The sequence below is a fragment of the Felis catus genome, chromosome A1, assembly GCF_018350175.1.
Source record: "Felis catus isolate Fca126 chromosome A1, F.catus_Fca126_mat1.0, whole genome shotgun sequence".
NCBI lineage: Eukaryota > Metazoa > Chordata > Mammalia > Carnivora > Felidae > Felis > Felis catus.
Window position 1 is genome coordinate 45,650,105 of NC_058368.1, and position 17,808 is coordinate 45,667,912.

General features: G+C 33.8%; 1 long non-coding RNA gene across 1 annotated transcript in view; it reads right to left on the reverse strand.

Annotated features, from left to right (window-relative positions):
* Positions 1-1,603: 1,603 nt before the first annotated feature.
* The window catches only part of LOC123384441, a 192,702-nt gene continuing 176,497 nt past the window's right edge, over positions 1,604-17,808 (reverse strand). Inside the window, exon 3 of the long non-coding RNA XR_006595534.1 lies at positions 1,604-3,032. This is a non-coding gene — a long non-coding RNA (uncharacterized LOC123384441). The remainder of the gene's footprint in view (positions 3,033-17,808) is intronic.

Sequence of the window (17,808 nt, forward strand, 5' to 3'; positions counted from 1 at the left end):
TAAAGACCATTTATGAAAAAAACACAGCCAACATTACACCCAATGGTGGAAAATAGAGTTTTCTCCCTAAGATCAGGAACAAAACAAGGATGTCCTCCACTCTTACCACTTTTATTCAGTACATCACTGGAAGTCCTAGCCATAGTAATCAGACAAGAAATAGGCATACAAATTGCTAAGGAAGAAGTAAAACTTTTCACTATTTGCAGTGACATGATCCTATACAAAGAAAACCCTAAAGACTCCACCAATAAGCTATTAGAACTGATAAATTAATTCAGTAAGGTCTCAGAGTACAAAATCAATGTACAGAGATCTTGTATTTCTATACATTATAATTAACAGGATGAGAATACTCCCCATTTACAACTGTACAAAAAAATGAAATACTTAGACATAAACTTAACGAAGGAGGTGAAAGACCTGTACTTAGAAAACTATAAAACACTGGTGAAAGAAACTAAAGATGACACAAATGGAAAGATATCCTATGATCATTGATTTAAAGATTATTATTAAAACGTCTATATTACCCAAAACACTCTACCTATGTAATGCAATCTCTATCAAAATGCCAACAGCATTTATCACAGAACTAAAAATTAATGAAATGTACAAGGAACCACAAAAGGCCCTAAGTAGCCAAAGCAAACTTGAAAAGAACAAAATGGGAAGTATCACAATCTCAGATTTCAAGATACACTACATAATAAGAGCAATCAAAACAGCATGGTACTGGCACAAAAATGGGCATACAGATCAACAGAACAGAATAAAGTGGCTAGAAATAACCCATGATTATATGGTCAATTAATCTTTGACAAAGGAGGCAAGAATACACATGGGAAAGAGACAATCTCATCAACAAATGCCACTGGGAAACTGGGCAACTATTTTCAAAAGATAAATCTAGACCACTTTCTCACATACATCATAGACAAAAATAAACTCAACATGGATTAAACGCCTTAATGTGAGATCTGGAACCATGAAAATCCTAGAACAGGACATAGGCAGTAGATACTGTGACACTGGCCATAGCAACATTTTTCTAGTGATGTCTCCCGAGGCAAAGGAAACAAAAAGAAACTATTGAGGCCCCATGAAATTAAAAAGCTTCAGCACAGCAAAGAAAACCAACAAAATTAAAGGCCATTTACTTAATAGGAAGATATTCACAAATGGTATATCTGATAAAGTGTTGGTATCCAAAATATATAAACTGACACAACTCAACACACACACGCACATACACGTGATCCAATTTAAAATGGGTATAAAATTTGAATAGACATTTTTTCAAGAAAGAAATACAGATGGCCAACAGACACAGTAGAGGATGCTCAATATCACTCATCAATGAAATACAAATCAAAACCAATGAGATATCAGACCTGTAAGAATGATTAAATAAAAAACACGAGAAACAGCAAGTGTTGGCAAGGATGTGGAGGAAAAGGAACCCTCATGCATTATTGGTGGAAATGCATACTGTTGCAGCAATTGTGGAAAACAGTATGCAGGTTCCACAAAAAATTAAAAATAGAATGACCATATGACGCAGTTCCAGTCCCAGGTATTTACCCAAAAAACACAAAGCCACTGATATGAAAAAATATATACACTCTTTTGTTTATTGCAGTGTTATAATAGCCAAATTATGGAAGCAGCCCAAGTGTCCATCAACCAATAGGTGGCAAATTCGATGTTACCATTTTCAGTAACATGGATGTATCTAGAGGGTATAGCACTAAGTTAAAGATGTCAGAGAAAGACAAATACCATATCATTTCACTCATATGTGGAATTTAATAGGCAAGACAAAAAAAAAAAGAGAGAGAAACCAAAAAAAGCGGACTCTCAACTATAAAGAATAAACTGATGGTTACAGAAGGGTTGGTGGGGGGATGGGTGAAATAGGTTGAGGGGATGAAGAGTACATCCGTCATGGTGAGCACTGAATAATACATAGAATTATTGAATCACTGTAATGCACACCTGAAAAGTAATAGGACACTGTGTGTTAACTATACTGGAATTAAAAAAAAAAAAAAAACAAAGTGGCAACAAAAGTAACAAATGTCTTCTAATATAAAATCTAGAATGCTTAATGAACCTCAGTGCTAAGAGCACTGTTGATAGACTTTCATTTAAGGTTTGGACACATTACCATTAGGGATCTATTTCATCTTTCTCTTGAAAAACATCTAAAAGAAACAAGGAAAACAGTAGTGACAACACAACTTTACTTTCTTCAAAGTTTTCCTGTTCTCTCAAGTTGATGTAAGAGCTAAACTCAACAGAGGTACAGTAGGTATAGGAAGATTCCATGCAGACAGAATCGGCAAGAAAATACCACCAAAAGAGAAATAAAGCAATGAAAGAGACTAATAATTGTAGCGATAGAACACAAAAATTATACCTTCTCAAATAAATTCTAATGCTGAGGTCCAAAAGCTTCTAACAGCAACAAAAGAGTGACTGTAGCAGTGTCCTTCAACTAACTGGCCATTTCAGTTCTCTATTACAATGTAACAAACCACTCTGGAATACAGTGGCTCAAATAAACAACACTTAATTATACCTCATGGTTATGTGAGTAAACTGAATTATTTTGTTTTAGGTGGTATCAGATGAGATGCTTGAAAGGTCCAAAGTGTCCTCATTCTTACGGCTGGCAATTGACATTGCAGTGGCCTTGATTTAATTGAGCCTCTTCATGTGGCTGTTTGAGATTCCAACAGAAGATGGTCTCAGGGTAGCGAGAACTCTGACATGGGGGCCAGATTCCAATAGTTCAAATATGGAAGCTGCCAGACCTTCTCAAGGCTTGACGTTGAAACTCTCACATTGTGACTTCTGTCTCATTGCTCTGGGGAAAGTGATGTCAGCCAGATTCAAGAGGAGGGTACTACAGAAGAGCATGTACAATAGACTGTATGGTTCTCCAGGGCCACCAAAGTAAAATCTGTCACATAGGGCTGAGCAAAGAATATCATCAACAAGCCATGGTTGCAAGAAGCAGTCTGTCTCTGTTGCAACAAAAGAAATGAAAATGCCTAAATAAGAAAACATATTCTCTATCTCCATTGGTTAGGGAAGAAAAAATAACTATAAAAACATGTAAAAAAATCATCTATCATTAAAAAATAAAATCTCAGTTAATTTGGAGTAGAGTCCTATTTCATCCTACCACCACCAGTGGAGCAAACCAAATACACACTACTCCAAATACCTGGAGAAATCTACACTTTTCAATGATTGAAAAAAATATATATATATTTTAAAAAGGAACCAATATAGTACCATTACAAAGATACTACATGGAAAAAAGAAAAAGGAGGCTGGTGCTAAGGAAAGAACCACAATAGAAATAATTACAAAGAAGCTTCATCAGAAAGAAAAAAATTAGAGGGAGATTTATGACCAGTTTTAACCCATGGATTATCAAAATAAAACAAAAAGATAAGCCATCAAAAATGTGATAATTCCTATGAAAATATGACAAAGCAGAATGCAGGAACTCAAAGAATTAGCAGAACTCAATGGCAAAAAATAGAACATGGAAATTCACATCAAAGCGTTAAAAGCATCCAGGAAATAAGTGAAAAAAAAAACAAAATAGAGAAGAGATTGTGATACACTTGTTAAGAGATTTAGAGGACAGAAATGACAGGGGTGCCTGGGTGTCTGTTAGTTAAGCATCCGACTTTAGCTCAGGTCATGATCTATTTGTGAGTTAGAGTCCCAGGTCGGGCTATGTGCTGCAGCTCAGACTCTGGAGCCTGCTTTAGATTTTGTGTCTCCCTCTCTGTCTGCCCCTCCCTCTCTCTCAAAAAACTAAAATAAACATCTAAAATTTTTTTAATGACAAAAATGTGCAAATAAAAGTAATTTCAAAGATTGGAAGGAAAACAATAGCATAAGCAAACAAACCACAAATTTTCAATCCTGCAGAAAAACTTGAAATAAAAAAAAGACAAATTGTATAATTAAAAAGGTTTGCCAAAAAATTAAAAAAAATATTTAAAATAGTGAAGGCCACATTGTATGTCGGGATAAATTAGATAAAAATAACAAATATTGATTCAGATCCTAGCAATATTTCTGGAATTCAAATGGGAGGATATTTTGGTTTTGCATACAGGCAAAAACAGTCACTTCCATGAGCAAAAGTTTCATCTTGTGGCACACTAATACATACAGAATTCTCAAGGAAAGAAAATGCAATCAAAGTTTTGTTCCTTTCACTCAAATTCAACAGCAATAAACATGCAAAGACATGGGGAGTATTAATCTTATGAGCCATTATAGAGAAATCCAGTAGAAAACAAACATCAAGGAATGAAAATGTGATTGTGAAAAGCTCAAGAACTGGTAAGAATGAATACATTTAATGGTGCAGCTGTTAACTAAAACTAATGTGAACTTTGAAATTACAGAATATAAATTGTATATATCTTGACAATACACAATGATAAATATATTTTCCCCATCCCACACTCTTATAATGGTCCTTTAATTTTTTTAGGTAACATGTTTTAATGCGACAACTATGTTCCATTGTATACTTGACCATATCCAGACCAGAACTCAGAGAAACACGCAGAGCATTCAAGCTTACACTAATATGAAATATAAAGTTAAATAATAATCCAGGTTGACTAGTTAGAAAAAATATATATAAACAATATATATACAATATATAAACAAATATATAAACAATATATAAACAAAATGGGAAAAAAAGCGATATTATAAAGGGGAAAATAATGTATTGAAGATACTGGAATAAATAGGTTATAAGTACTCATTTCAAAGACATAGTAAAACAGAGAAGCCAACGGCTAACCTAATTAAGGAAAGAAATTTCAGGAAAGAGGTCACAAATACACAAAAACGCTTAAGGGAAATTATCCATAGGTAAGGAAACATAAGAGCAATGAGTTACGTTTTCTAAACTTTACATAAATAAGCATTTAAAAACCTGTATGAACTGTACAGTTTCCTATGGAAATAGTTGGCAAAAGTGACTCTGGAACAGTTAAGCAAACTTAAATTTCCAGGGTAAAAAATATAAAAAGGTTTGGAGACCAACCCTTTCCCGTTCTCTCTCTGGTGACAAGCGCCAAGCATGTATGTTTTCAGTGGGGAATTCTGAATTTAAAAATAAAAATTTAAAAATTGGATAAATTTAATGATATTAAACTAGCTACAAGTCACATACAGTGAAAATAAAAACATTTCAAATCTTTTTTAAGTAAAAATAATCAATACTAAAACTTTGAAATTTTAAATGAAAAAAGGTATAAACTCTCATTACATATGTTTATGTAAAAAAAATATTCACAAAGAGAACACACATATTAAAAGTAGAGTAGTGAGCCATGATGAAATGAGGCTTATATCATAAAGGTAAGGATGCTGCAATATTTGAATAAATCCTACATTCTTATATTCTTATATCATGATATAATTATCACAATTGTGTTAGGAAAAAATATCTTGATAAACTTCAACCTAGAATTTGGAAAAATTCAAGATCCATCCTTGATAAGTAATTCCACGAAGAAGAATATTTTTTAAAGGAGAATGTAAATGCATTCTATACAAGATGAGCATTATACATGTAACACATGATACCTGCCCAATGCATATCTTCCCTTCACCCAGGAGAAATAAAACCTCCTTCTGCAACCCACAAATCCATCCACATTTCACTTGCAGCATAACTTGAATTGTAGTAATTTATAGATCAAGCTTCTCAAAGGCAATTATGAGATCACATGTATCTTTTTAGTCTGGCATCAACCTGAGTTTCTGACCCAGATTTGTCAAGAACCGTGAAGAGCTTCATATCTTCCCCTATTTACAAGCTTCCTACCTATATCACCTTACTTTCAAATTAGCCTGCCTCAGTTTCTTGGAGGCTGGCATAAGGCATGAATATCCTGGGTAAAAGGAAACATGACTCCGAGAAAGTAGCATGAGATCAGCTTATTACTGTCATTTATTCTTTCTCCCCAGTTCCACAAGAGGAACACAAATAGACCACACGGATATCTGGACACACTGTGAGCTGCACTGAAGGACAGGAAATTAAGAAACACAAATCTTTTTAATGGGCTGTACATGCATGACTTTAGCCCAAAGGGAGGCAACATATTTCTAACACTGGACTCTAAGTATGCTTGGCTTTTTCTTTGGAGGGAGACATTATCTCTATCATCCAAAGATGTCCACTATGTAAATATCTTTAAAAAAACTTAGTCTGTAACAGAGTGCAGTTAATACTTTGCTTCATAAGATGAATGGAAATGCATGAGACCCATGGACAACTGTCTAGCAACAATTACATATTTAAATATTCCCCAATACGTGAATCTAACTCATGAAAAAAATGAGCTAAGTGTTTTCACGTTAAGAGCGGAAAATTGAAAACTTGGGTTCTTTTAGTTTCAATAAAACAAAGAAATCATGTTGGAGGAAGTTTCTAACCAATCAGCTCTACTTGTTCTCTGTCCTTGAGTGGCTGAAGCTTAAGAACACCAGCCAAGCTATCAACATGAACAAGAGAATCTTAGATCCATCAAAAAGAATCTTCCATCTATCAAAAAGATCTTACCTTTTAAGCTGTCAAAAAGAGAAATTAGATCTAAAGTTTCATTTCACTTAAGTATTTAGTTGTAGCTTCTCATAGCATGAATTGATGTCCTGTTTATTATATAATATCATCTCCTTGTTTCTACTGCCTCGTTAGTGGGAATGCTACAAATGGACCAAAGTCAGTTATTACATCCTTGAATTTAATCTTTTAGAAATTGGGTTTGTTGTTTTCTGAAAATTCTAGAAAGAGAGAGAAATGATCTTTGGTATGATATAATCCTAAACAGAGATACCATGGGCAGAGCTTGCTACATAAGCCGTGTGTTATTAGACGCATCTTCAGTATGAAATACTATGTGGGTTAAATTTTCATATTTTCTTTGTCTACATTTTATTTCAGTTCATAAGGGAAAATATAGTTAAGAAAAAAAGGCTTAGGTTAGTTGACTATTTGAGTAAGAATTAATCCATTTGTGCTGTGGAACAATTATTCTAGAAAAGGCTACCCTTTAGCAGAAAAGTTGGTTCTAGAATGCTCATTTATCTATGCTCAAAAATACTGGGTGAAATCTCTGTTACATGGTGGTAGACATTTAAAGCATTCCAAAATAGAAGTCTCTATTCTAATAAAAATGATCAGGGATAACAATGTCAACACATTTAGAAAAGGCCTGATAAAAATGCCAAGGTAACATGGTCTCTGATGACTTAAGCTAAACAGAATAAACCCGGAAGATAAAAAATATAAATAAATAAATAAGACAGTCCCATGCTTCCTCACAGAAATAAAAAAAATAATTTTTTGAAGTTTATGAAATGACAGCTGTTTCCTAATTGAAAATAAATAACATAACTGAAAGTGTTTGTCAAAATAACTAGACCATTGAAAATGTGGGCATAGTGCATAGGTTTTCAAAATCAACTGACTGAATGTTTGAATGAATGAATGAATTTGGCCTAAAGAATTAGTGATATATAAATCTTCAGGTTTCCCCTAGGCTTCTTAGCTAGTAAAATAAATATGGACTAGGGGTTCAATCAATCTTTCCCCTTATATCAAAAGTACACATTGAACAGACTTAAAACAAAAAGAAAGCTGATAGCTTCAGAAGTCCTTAGAGAATAATGTGTAAACAGGAACTCATCCCAAACTATCCCTGCCCCGTTTAATACACATTTTACTATTCAAGCTGGGTATCAGCATAGCCTATAAACTGTAAGCTCCACTTCCAAGCTTTCTTAATATCTGTAATTGACATATACGTACTTTTCTAAAGTGACTTCTGGCAATTTTCTCTGGGGCAAAATTTTTAGAAAACTAGGCAGATGGTAAGTGCATATAGTTGGAAGTTTTGCATTTTGTATGCTCATTCTGAGTTTGTCATATTTTTGGTTGCTTGTGAGTTACCAGTACATTTTGTGACAATTAATAGGGCATCACAACATTGATTAATTCAGGTAGGGTATAGTATCACCCAAGTCTAACAAATAAATATATCAGAAATAAGTCATTTTTTGTGCTATACTGGATTTTACTCTCTTATAAACAAATAAAAATCTAAATATTTATAGGTATGAGTTGAAATCCTTCAAAATATTCAATAGAGGTAAATCTTATTTCTCAAATCTGAATACTAATGTTAACATTTGAGATCTGATATATACAGATTTTGATTCTTACAAATTTTTTTATTTCATGATGCACATAAATTATCTGATGTTATTTTCAAACAATGTCAGAGCTGGATCTTAAGATACATTGTGTGTCCAAAGGATACCATTTACCCTATAATCACTAGATGAGAGTAACCATTTCTCAAAGATGCTAGCAGTGATAATGACTTGAAAGTGGGTGGAATGGGGAATATGGATGCCTTTTTTCCCTCTCTACTTTTGATTTTGATTTTCCACTTTTCTGTTATTTGCATTTTGGTAGTGGCAGTTATAGTTTTTATAGTTCAAATATGTAGTAATGTGATTTAAAATACATTTAGAAATATTATTTAACATTTAATGAATTTTTAAAGTTTTGTGTTCTAACTCAGGGAAGTTCCTGGTTTAGAATTTACATTATTCACGGTTGGGCAATTTGAAATGACCTCTCTCTGAACAGGAAAAGCAATTTTAACTCACCTGAATCCATGTAACCACAGATTTTTCTCAGTATTTTTTTTTACTACCTATTATAGATTTTAAGGCACATCTTTGAAATTTCAGAGGCCTATTTTATCGTAAATACTAGCTTAATGTAATGATGATGGCCTGTCCCTTTACAGTCCTTTTTCAGATTAATGTAAGTGCCTGTTAGAAAATTCAAAGAGTTTATTTAAAATGGAATAATGTCAATTTTATTATTTTCAATAAAATGTATATGGCTATCATTTGAGTGTTTCTATATTTCTGTATTCTTGAAACCAAGCACATTAAAGAAGTTTAAGTGACATCTTTTTCTTCTAAAAGTTGAAATTTATCTTTTTTTTGGTTTTATAATTAAACAGGAAAAATAGTGTTATGATAGGCAGTGGGAACACATTCTGTCAGGCAGTAGTACATAAATGTATGCAGTTGATTTATTCACCAGAAATTTTATATTACCCTTTAATCCTGATTTTATTTTTTTAATTTTTTTGTTTGCTTATTTATCTGGTTTTGAGGCTGGGGAGGGGCAGAGAGTGAGGGAGATAGAGAATCCCTAGCAGGTCTTGCTCTGTCAGCACACAGCCCTATGTGGGGCTAGAACTCATGAACCATGAGATCATGACCTGAGCCGAAATCAGGAGTCAGAGGTCTAAGCAGCAGAGCCACCCAGGCACTCCTGATCCTGATTTTCAAGGTTATCTTCTGATTATCAGTGGGAGTAGGGGGTAGGGAGTTACACTGAAGCATCATGTCAAACATATAACTGTTTCCCATTGACACTGTTAATACCTGTTCTCTAATCAATTATAGTATCATCAGATTCCTTTGTTTTTCAGTAATCATTGGCTAAACTAGAGGACCTTTCACACATCACTACTAGAGGGACCTGACTTTTCATCTTAGTGACTACTTTTTTTCCCCCATACAAATTACTATATTTGGCCTGCAATGCATTTTACCAACAGGCTTTACCAGTTATACTGTTTCTGATCTTTGTGATTTTTAAAACCAAAAAAAAAAAATGTTTTAATACTTTGTACTCAATACTTGTAATGTTGTTCATGCCTCATCTGGCCACCAGATGCACACCTAACTGCACTTGCTATCAAAGACATTTAGGCATTTGATAGGGTGGCAATTAGGTTTGTTCATAACTACTCAGCATGGCTCACGATACTGTGCTTCGTGACATTTGAAATTCACAGGCATATGTTAATTATCTTATTTAATCATCTCCACAATCCTGTCAGGAAACAAAACTGGTATCAACCTCCACACATTTTTTCAGATGCTGAAGCGGAGATCCAGAAAGATGAAGTGACTTATGAAAGAGCCAATACTTAGGTAGTCTAAGATAAAGAACTCCTGTTTCAAGACTTCTTAGCCCATGCTCTTTCCACTAAAATTATTCTGGAAAAAGTTCTGTAGCTACGTTCTCTCATTTTGTAGTCACTTAGCTTTAGGTCCCTTGTAAATTATGAAAGCCATTACTTAAGCTTAATCCCACCTGTGGACACATTAACTCAGTTGAGGTGTATAACTAAAGAACCTAACACTGAATGGTGAAAAATATATATATGTGTGTGTGTGTTTATATATATATATATATAACAGAGCCTGGAGCCTGTTTCCGATTCTGTGTCTCCCTCTCTCTCTGCCCCTCCCCCGTTCATGCTCTGTCTCTCTCTGTCCCAAAAATAAATAAACGTTGAAAAAAAAAATTAAAAAAAAAATTGGAGTTGTTCCATATAAATAATACAATAAGCTTTGTTTATCTATACATAAAACCTTGCTAGCGTTTCAATAGGAATTGCTTTAAACCTATTGACCAATACGGGGAAAATGGTCATATTTTCCATGGTAGACTTCCAACCCATGAATGCAGCTTTCTCCCTTTATCTAGGTATTAATTTCTATTCCTAAATTTTATAATTTTCAACATATATATATTTTATTAAACATATACTGAAGCATTTACTTTTATAACCAGTTGCCAGGTACTGCAATATGGTATGAGAATAGAGATAGTTCATCTCAATACACATGTAAGTAGCTAAATTGCAAAACACATATCAATTTATAAAACCAATTTCAACTAACAAAGGGCCTCAATCTAAACACTGTCACTTTTCTGGAAAAAGTCAAACATAATTCCAATTTTTCCATGAGAGCACTAGAGAGCAAGAGAATACTTAACTATTCTTAGACACACCTCTCAGATCAGGTGCTCAACAATGACTAATTCTGGAGGAAAACACTGAACCAATTTTCCCTGGAAAAGAGGAATTAGCTTACTACTCATTTATGAGCTCTGTCTAAAAGACATAGCTCTTTCCTTACCTCAATCAACAGGTAGTTTACTTAAGTTTGACTTGATTCTCATGTTATAATCCATATTGCTATAAAAATCTGTAGTCTGGGGGTGCCTGGGTGGCTCAATTTAGTGTCCAACTCAATTTCAGCTCAGGTCATGATCTCATGGTTTCCCAGATCAAGCCCCATGTGGGGCTCCATGCTGACAGCGTGGAGCCTGCTTGGGATATTCTCTCTCCCTCCCTCCCTCCCTCCCTCCCTCCCTCTCTCTCTCTCTCTCTCTCTCTCTCTCCTGCTCAATCACACTCTCTTGCTCTCTCTCAAAATAAATAAAAATTAAAAAAAAATATCTGTAGTCTGATAAGGGATTATGTGAACAAATCACAGGGAATCTAGAATTTATTTAACAACAACCTCCAGTTATAATACCAATCATTGTGAATGTAAAGTATATGGAAATATTTTCTATTGGGAAGATATGAAAAATAAAATAGTTATTTTAACTGATATGTACTTTATCTTCCATAGGTATACAACAAAACAAAGGGCTTAAACGTGCACTGGTAGTATTAAATAAAAATCAGATTTATGTAGACAATACTACTTCAAAAAGACAAAACATTTGGAGACACCAATTTGAAACAACCTATTGATGGAAACAGACTAGGAAGGAAGGGAACAAGGGTGGGAGGGCAGGAGGAAAAAGGAAGAACAAAAATGAGCTTTAGGAAAATGTCATACATGCAATTACATGCCTTTGCCAATATATTTAACATGTTTCAAATAACTGAGAATGATGAATGGAAATGAATAATTTATATGGCAAAAAAAAATGTCAAAAGTTCTTTGCATGGGTCACATTGAACAATCTATAGGCAACATTCCTACTTCCCGATGGGTGGTTCAAATTCTTAGAGTCCTTGAGATATTACTAATTTTACACTTTTAAGTGAAATAGGAAAGAGAATTTAAAACATGAAATGTAAGACATGTAACATATAAAACATTTGATCTGACAATCATTCCTAGATACACAATAAAAATGGCAACTAAACACTGTTAAGACAATTAGGTTTGATTTGCATTTACCTAAGATGTATGATGCAGAATTTATAAGCAAAACAAGATATGGAACTAGGCAGTAAATTTTAGTTTTTGACATAAATTAAAATTGAGTCTGCATTATCTATAGGTATATTGTTTTAAACAGTTGTTTGCTATTAATATTGTGATAAAAGTTTACAAACACCTAACATATCTATCTGCTCTTTCACTTTTGAAAGAATAACATTGTTGTTTTTTTTTTTAGAGCATTGGGTTTTTTTTTAATCAAAAAAGAAAGTTTGTGAAATACATAACCAAAAAATCATTCCAATAAAAAATATGGAAACAAGAACAGAGAAGCATAAATATCTGTGTAACTAAAATGAGACATGTGCTAACATTCCTCAATGTAATTTCTGCAGATTCTAGCATTAGCCATTGTCAATCAAGTTATTCTCTCCACTGGCAAGATATATGAACAAATTAAGAAATGTATTATTTTCAGTGTTGTTTATAATTTTATAATGTAAAATAAGTACACATTTAATATTGTCTTTCTGGATCTATATATTGTTTTAACAGAGGGTTAAAGACATGATAAAAGATCTAGTAGTACAATCTTAAAACATTTTGTAACTTTGAGTCAGTCATAATTAATCTTCAACTATCTAATTACAATGGTTGAACATAATATGTAAAACTCATGTTTATCAATGTAAATATTGCTTCAGAGATGTTATTGATATATAGAATGTTCTTGAGCTATAGTTTTCAAATCCTCCAATTATTTTTTTTAATATTTATTTGAGAGAGAGTGCACACATGCACGTGTGCAGGATCAAGACAGGGAGGGGCAGAAAGAGAGGAAGAGAGAGAATCCCAAGCAGGCACTGTGCTGTCAGTGCAGATCCTGCCTTGGGGCTTAATCCCAGGACCCTAGGATCATGACCTGAACCGAAATCAAGAGTTGGACGCTCAACCAACTGAGCCATGCAGGCGTCCCAAATCCCCCAAATTTCTATCATTCCCATATTCCTATTTAAACATAAAAAAGATATCTAAACATGCATTTCTAATTTAAGACTGTCCTCTCACTATACTCTGAATGATATGCACCCTTTAAATGTAACCAGATTTGTTTTATATCTCAGCATATGGTCAATCATGTTCATTTAAAAATCAGGATTATTCTGAAATGGTTGATTGTACTGTAGATCAATGTAGTTGACAGTGTTTTTCAATCATTTACGGTTTGTGGCTTTTTCGATTTGTTCTAATAATTTACTGACAGATGGGCTTATAATCTCTAACAATGATTACGGTATTGTAATGTTTTTCCTTTTTATTTTTGCAAGTGCAGTAAAGTTATGTGATTAGTCACATGTACATATACAATTGCTGTGTTTTCCTGATGAATGGATTTATTGCCACAAATATCCCTTATTCTCTTATTAATCTTCTTCGTGAACATATGTCACTACCATTAACATAGCAATTTTAGGCTTCTTATGCATAAACATGGTATATCTTTTTACATCAATTTATTTTCAAAATGTTTGTAATTTTTTATTTAACATGTTTCTTATAGAAAGCATAGTTAGGTATTGATTTTCTTTAAATTCATTCTGTTAGTCTCTGCCTTTTAATTGGATTGTTTTGTCCGTATCATTTAATATAATGGTAAAATATAGATTCATGATTATAATATTTCCTTTTTGTGTGTGTCTCCAATTTTTCTTTATTTTTTCCTAACATATTTTAGATTATATATTTTTCTTTATTTATTTTTTTTAATTTTTTTTAACGTTTATTTATTTTTGAGACAGAGAGAGACAGAGCATGAACAGGGGAGGGGCAGAGAGAGAGGGAGACACAGAATCAGAAGCAGGCTCCAGGCTCTGAGCCATCAGCCCAGAGCCCGACGTGGGGCTCGAACTCACAGACCGTGAGATCGTGACCTGAGCTGAAGTCGGAGGCTTAACCGACTGAGCCACCCAGGCGCCCCAGATTATATATTTTTCAATACCTTACCTTTATATTGTTTTAATTAACAATTTATATTATTTTGGTTTAGTGTTTGTTCTAGGTTAAAGTTAAGATCAGTCAAGGTCTATGATAATTCAAACATTGAAGGAAAGAGCTACACAGTAGTTGGGAGTATTGTTATAACCAATGGCAAAAAAATCAATTAAAATTAGTGTAAAAGAGAGGTAGCTTAATAATTCATTTTTAAAAATTACAGGGGTGCCTGGGTGGTTCAGTTGGTTAAGCATCCGACTCTTGGTTTCAGCTCAGGTCATGATCTCATGGTTTCATGGGTTCAGGCCTCTCATTGGGCTCTGTGCTGACAGAGATTTTTGGGATTTCTCTCTCTCTCTCTCTCTCTCTCTCTCTCTCTCTCTCTTTCTGCCTTTCCCCCACTCACTCTGTCTCTCTGCCTCTCAAAATAAGTAAACTTTTTTAAAAAATGACAAATTTTCTTTAAAATGAAAAAAATATATAACAGGTAAATTGAAGGAAAGTTTATTTCAAAATATACCATCATATTTGACAAGTGAGAAAGGCTAATTTTGGTCTACCACAGAGTATTAGATTCATCAAGTTAGGACCCTAACATATCTCTATCTCTAACAATGATTTTGATTATTAATAGAATAATATCTGAGTTATTGTGAAAGAGAGGTACCAAGAGTCAACTATTTTCTGTAACAGTAAAAAAAAGCAAAAAAAAAAAAAAAAAAAAAAAAGATCGAATTGGCCCTTAGCCTTGGTATTTGGAAATTATCCACATGACCTAGTTGGGTCTTACTGTGGAAGGTTATTACCTATACTGTGTTCTACAGTTAAGTGTTGCCATTGTGTGAAACTATAATAGTCTATACCAACAAAGACCTCAATTATGGTATCTAATTGCTTTTTACTGTTTTCCTATCCTTTCTTATTTAGTAACAAGTATATAAATTAATTATTAATTATTAAAATAGTATAAGAATATTTAGTTTCTCCTACGTACAAGTACAAAATATTGTGTGTGTGTGCATATGTATAAAATCCAGACACATTAAAATTTTATTTCCTCATTTCATATTCATTAAATGTCTCTCCTCTTTCATACTTCCATCTTCCAGTTTCATGAATTTCATTCATTTGCATAACATATTTTTATTTTCTAGCTAAATATTTAGAACTGTAAGCATGCCAACAAGAAGGAATAAACCAAAATAATATTTATTTCTATTTCTATTTTTTGTTGTTTTTAATTGCTTTTCTGGATTTGTGATGTTAACAGTTTATTCAGTTATTCTCTCACTGCCTCTTCCTGGCCATATCTCTACTGAATTACCTAAAATTTGTCTTATAAATGCAGTTACTTTTATTTTACTAAGAATTTACTCATTTAATTATTCAAAAGATTCATTACAGAGATGTTTGAAATCAACTGTGACAGAAAGGTTGTCAATTAGTTTCACTGGTTACTCTACATGAATAGTTGAGTTTATTTTACTAACAACTATTAAAATAACTTCTCCAATTAGGAAAGGTTATCGGAGAGTAACTTAAAACAAACATAAACAAAGGAGAAACTGTTTACTGCCCAAGTGAATCAGAGACAGAGCAGAACTGCAGACTGTAGATTATGGCAAAATGTTTTAATGTAGTATATGAATTCAAAACACTTAAAGAAATAGCTTGTACTATTTAAAAATAGTGATCCTATTTTGTCAAAATTGCTGTCAATAACTCCCTTTCCTTAGAGTGCTTCTGTGCATCTATTTTGTTCTTCTCTTTCCAAATTATCCTAGGTCTTGGGGCACCTGAGTGGCTTAGCCGTGGGTTCGAGTTCTGCCTCCGGCTCTGCGCTGGCCGCTCGGGGCCTGCTTGGGATTCTCTCCCTCTTGTCTCTCTCTGCCCCTCTCCCACTCATGCTTTCACTCTTTCTGGAAAAAAAATGAATAAACTTAAAAAAAAAATCCTGTGTCTTCATTTCTTAACCAGTTTTTTAAATAGTAAAGTTTGTGACTATTTCTAGCAATGTTCCTTGAAACAAGAAATATATTCTTGTTTCTGATATGATCTCTCTGTACAGAGATAAAAGATTCACAGAGAAGGATAAAAAGTTTTAAGGTGCTGCCACACTTTTTGCTTTTTTGTTTCCTTCTGGGGCACCTCTATTCTCTCTCAGCAAGAACAACTTCACATAATCGTTACTATGTCACACTCTGCTCAAAACTGCCACGTTTATAAATGACCAGTAACTCATCATTTGCTTCTCCAAAGCCTTATACCTGATGTTTAAGAGCAAAAGCTCAGGAGCCAGGTGGCCTGGGTTTAAATCCTGCCTTTGTCACTTACTAGCTGGGACACTTCAACCAGATTTTCAGCTCTTTTGCCTTACTTTCCTCCTCTGACAGGTAATAGTTGATACGGATTGTTACTAAAATTAAATGAGTTTAAACCTTTTTTACAGTGGTTTAAGAGACCTGGCACATAGCAAACATCACACAGTTTATTCAAGAGTTTCATGTGTTCCATTTGGAGGGTAGTGTTTTTTGGTCTTTCGGGACTTTTCCCATCCTTTCTGAAATGATGTCTGACCACACAGTTACTTGCCTATTCTGTGTAAACAAAGACAGTTTACTTTTCTTTGTGTAGCGGGATGTGTGCATGTATCTATTATCAACATTGAAGGATCTATTCTAAGATATATATACCAAATTATTTACAAATCACTGAAAACAGTACATCATATATTTTTTCAGAGGTAGGGTGACCCTTTCTAAACATATCTGATATCTATAAGTGAGCTATCCCCCTACATGTAATTCAGAGTTAGCTGGGGCTCCCTGGCCACACGGAGATTGTGAAAAATGACTCAGTTACCAAATTCACAACTTGTGAGGGTCCAGATACTGTGACTTTATGACAGCTCTTTCCTCATGACTGGCTAGTTTCTTGTTCTGAATTCTCATTTCCTGGATCAGTTCTTTTCCACATTAACCTGGATTTGCAGATATCCCCTTCAGTGGTTTTGAGAAAAATATCTATTCACATGAAATATCTAATGAGTTTTGGAATTTATTGAAGATTAGGATGTTATGAGGAAGGAGTTTAGGTCATTTGCGGCATTCATTGCACTATCTTGTAGCTCCAAGTCCTATTTTTCCATCTCTCTCCCTTTTCTGTGATGCAGAATAAATCTACCCTTGAATTCATGCACGACAGTACCAGGCCCCCTTGAGATCTGGCTTTCTATCCCAGTTACTCTTCACAAAGGTTTTTTGTTTTTTGTTTTTTGTTTTTTAACGAAGACAGGCCTTTCCTTCTTTAAAAAAAAGTCTCATAATCAGTCTAATAGGAACAAAAAATTTTTTTGTGACCTGCTCCATAAATGAGCACTATTTTGGATTTCAGAAACAGTGATATGCCTTTCCACAGGTATGCCATATATTTCCAAATGACCAGACTTGCAATACACTGGATGATTTTGTACCTTTGCTAAGAAAGTATACGGATTGGAACGTTTGTCAACAAGAAAGCCCATTTCTAGGACAGAAAATTTCATCTAGATAGCAAGAAGGTAAGTAGCATCTACCAAGAGCCAGGAGATCGATTACGAGGCAGTATGTTATCTTAACAAGTAGATGACACAAGATATGAAAAATGATTTGCACTTTCTGTCAGGAAATACTTTGAATTTCAGAGTCA